Genomic DNA, 4,163 nt, shown 5'->3' with positions numbered 1-4,163 from the left:
GAAAACAAATTTAGACAAAAGAATAACTCAAAAATGTTATCAGAGCCTGGAGTTTGGGCCTAGAGCAACATGTAACCGACGCGAAAAATCGGACTTCAATTTTTTAAGCTTCTGACCATAAGTACCCTTTAAAAATGGTAAAAAAAAACACATTTAGGCGAATAATTACTCAAAAATGTTATCCGAGTAAGAAGTTAGGCCCGAAACACGATTTAGGCCTAGAGCAACGTATAACCGATGCGAAAAATTGGACTTCAATTTTTTCAGCTTCTGAACTCACGAACCCTTTAAAAATGGCAAAAAAATGCATTTAGGCAAAAGAATGACTCAAAAATGTTATCCGAGCTAGGAGTTAGGCCCAAAACACATTTGGGGCCAAGAGCAACGTGTAACAGACGCGAAAAATCGGAATTCAATTATTTAAGCTTCTGACCTGACAATTATTGTTGGGTTTCGTAGCGTCCAACGCTACGCGGAAGAGAAACCCGCCCAAGACCCGCCGCAATAATTAAAGCAATAAAGCATGCATAAACATAATTAAACAATAATTAAGAAAAGGGATAAAGAAGTAATACCCTTAAAGCGTGTTTCACTCGTAAACCGAGCTCTTACTTCGAAGCCTAAAGCCTCAAAAGCGTGACGGCCTCCAACGGCTCGTACCCACGACCCGACCCGAACGATCTTCGCCTCGAGGATTAGTCGAGGCTTGACCAAGTATAAAACTAGAGTTTTACGAACTTAAAGGTTTTCTCAATAATAAGAGATGCCTTTTTGAGTTCCACTCAAGTTGTTTTTCCAAATGCCCAATCATGGGATATTTATAGGAAAATGCAATTTGCTCTTCCCATTCATGATCAATGTGGGATAGTTTCATTTTCTACTAATATATTTAATTCCAAAATAAATTATATAACAATGCAATCACAAATCAACAAGTGGCATGAGGAGAGGAGAGGTAAGGTCACTACTACATTTTTGATCTATTACAACCCCCCAAATCCGTTGCATTAGGCGTCAAAATCCGTGGCATTAGGCCTAATGCAACAGCCATGTACCGTGGCATCTGATGGCGTTGTAGTAGGTCTAATGCAACGTCATATGACACCTAATGCCACGACACCAATGATCCGTGGCAATAGACCAATACTTGTTGCAACGGCATAACTTATCCGTGGCAATAGAGTACTGACTAATAATTATGATGAAATTGAACCTATTGCAACAGATGAAGCTAATTAATACAATGATAGGAGTACGTATCTACTGCAACAGATTGATCATTGTTTTTTTTTTTTTAGTTGGGATGAAATGGTAATATAATATATGTATAATTAGTCAGTACAAATCTAAATATACTAACAGAAACAAAGTATCATTTATATATAATAATTATAATGCGAAATACGTACATTACAAAATATTACTTGCTTGTTTTAGGTATGACACACCCTACTAATAAAAAATAAAAGTTATATAATTAATTTAATCATCCAAAATACAAATTGACAACATATATATAAGCCGAATTTCCAAATCTTCACAAAGTCGAAACTTGAATAAGAGTCGCCAACATATATGCACCATTTGTTAGATGACTAGTCACTATACTTCAGCTCCATTTAGCTCCCCATGCACCAACACATAAAATTGAAAAAACTAATAGAAATATAATTGAACTAAATTATAAATTATAATAAACCAAGGCCACAATCAACATGAGAAAAGTTCAAAAGGCACAGATGATGGTTGTTTAAAAGATGACAGCAAAGAAGTTGCAGTCAAGGTGTTCTCAAAGACCGAGGCCCCTAAACAATTTAAGGTTCGTAATTAGGCAACCAAATAGAGAATCATGCTCTCTTGATATCATTAATGTTGTATGATATGAGAGCTAAAGCCTTAAGAAATGTTTTGGCACAGATTGAAGTGCTTGGTCAAATTTCTCACAAGAACTTGGTTTCTCTCGTTGGATACTGTGAAGAAGGAACCAACTTGGCACTTATTTACGAGTTCATGGCCATGAGAGACTTGAAAGCTCTTCTCTCAGGTAGGACCTTGCATCCTAAAACTTCTATAGTCCTTTATTTTTTCCTAGCTGTTGCACTTATTAATTGAATTAAATGTTTTTTTTTTTCCTTTCAACAACAATCAATTTGATTTTTGGGTGGTTTATGAAAAGAATATTCTGACTCTATAAGCTGGAGAAAGAGAGTTGAGATAGCAATCGACACAGCTCAGGGTGAGATATAATATACAACATAACATTCGTGTCTGCTTCTAAATTAGATTTTTTTTTATCAGATCACTCAGTATATTAAAATCTGTTGTGTAACTCTATATATAGGACTGGATTACTTGCATCATGGTTGCAGCCCGCCTATAGTTCATAGAGATGTGAAACCCGCTAACATTCTTCTAAACAAAGAATTTCTAGCAATCCAAAATCTTCCCAGCTGAATACGTTTCAAATTTACAAACAAGGGTTGTTGGAACACTAGGCTATCTTGATCCTCAGTAAGTGAGCCATTTCAGTCATTCATACAGACTATCTCACATATTCTAACACTCTTTTACCAAAGTAAAACTTTTATGCCACAATGATTATTACAGGTATAATTTAACAGGACAGGTGCATCAAAAAGGCGATGTTTACAGCTTTGGGGTTGTTTTGTTGGAGCTAATCACAGGGAAAACAACAATAGTAAACAGAGTCATGAACTTGGGTCAATGGGTTAGGAGCGTGCTTGAAAGAGGGGATATAGCCAGCATGCTAGACGAGAACCTGAGACACCAGACGCGTGTAGATGACAACTATCTCACTGTGTGGAAAGCAGTAGAATTATCAGTGAGATGTATTCAGCTAGAAATTGTAGATAGGCCAACAATGACTCAAATAGAGACAGAACTCAAAGAGTGTTTGAATATGATGAACACAGATGTTCTAGTTCAGCTAAAGACTCTCTAGAGATGATGAGCGCAACTATTCGAAGTAGTACGATTTCAAGTAGTATGAAGAACACAGAAAGTATGAGTAGTAACTCAAGAATCTAACTCAAGAATCATGTCCTTACTGATTGATAATTTAGAGATGTAGCAGGCTATAAAAAGCATGAACTCAGCAACAAAAACATACAACAATAAAAAGCATCAACAAACAACTAAAGCATCAACCATATAAAGAAAAAAAAAACAAAAGTAATAAAGCAATAGTGGGCATCAGAAAAAGACATCAACAACAGCAACATTTCAACAGTAGGTTCAGGGTATAAGTTATATTTCATGCATATGTAATTTGTCAGAAAAAAATAGGGATGATGACCTTGGATATGGTGAGTGCAGGGCTCCATTACTCCTTTAGTATATCAAGGCAAATACTCCCATTGCTATTAATATTTGGATGGAATACCTTCGTTTTAAAGGCCACCTATAGATAAATTTTATGATTTTAAGCTCGTTTTTACAATAACTAATATTGTACATCAGAAATGAAATTTAATACTCTACTTAAATTCGAGAAATATGAAATGAAATAATGATATACCTTAGGAGGCTTAAAGGGATAATTAGGTGGAAAATGGATGTTCACAAGGAAAACACCTCCTGCATAAGGACTCTCGTTTGGACCATAAATTGTTGCTTGCCAATGGAACATATCTTGTGCAATTGGACCTATATTTGTCACCAACTAGTGAGATTAGAAGCGACGAAAAAGATTAATGAATAAGGACTAGTTAGACAAATTAGAATTGCACATCTCATATTTTGGATTACCTGCACTGCAAGAACTAGGTGGATCTCTTTCCAGTCCCTTGAGCTCCTTTACAATTCTTCTAGATGCCATTTCGAGTTTTCTAACACAAAAAAAACTGCAAAATAATAATCCAAGACTCTAATAATAATAAGGAATTCAATGCATTACAAGTTTATATGAGAATTGTGGTAATGGAGATGATGGAAGGAAAAGTGTCACAGCTTCTGTTTACACCACTGAAAGTGGGCATAGAACAAATTCCAGAAATAGAAAGGAACAAGGAAAGAATCCAACTAGCAAAAATTAAAGTACAACTTCTAAATTGATACTAATAAAGTAGAAGATAATATAAAGAGGTGCGAACAAGTTGTTGATTGATTTACATGTTCGGCAAAACTAGCTTTTGTAGCATATG

The 4,163-nt window shown here is 35.4% G+C and overlaps 1 long non-coding RNA gene across 1 annotated transcript; it reads left to right on the top strand.

Annotated features, from left to right (window-relative positions):
- Nucleotides 1-1,239: 1,239 nt before the first annotated feature.
- Nucleotides 1,240-3,421, top strand: LOC110734955. Its single transcript, XR_002513946.1, has 3 exons — nt 1,240-2,236; nt 2,342-2,511; nt 2,608-3,421. It is a non-coding gene; the product is annotated as an uncharacterized LOC110734955 (long non-coding RNA).
- Nucleotides 3,422-4,163: the final 742 nt, after the last annotated feature.

The sequence above is a fragment of the Chenopodium quinoa genome, unplaced genomic scaffold (genome assembly GCF_001683475.1).
Source record: "Chenopodium quinoa cultivar QQ74 unplaced genomic scaffold, ASM168347v1, whole genome shotgun sequence".
Classification (NCBI taxonomy): domain Eukaryota; kingdom Viridiplantae; phylum Streptophyta; class Magnoliopsida; order Caryophyllales; family Amaranthaceae; genus Chenopodium; species Chenopodium quinoa.
The sequence above is the reverse complement of the archived record's forward strand: the minus strand, read 5'-3'. Positions and strand labels throughout refer to the sequence as shown.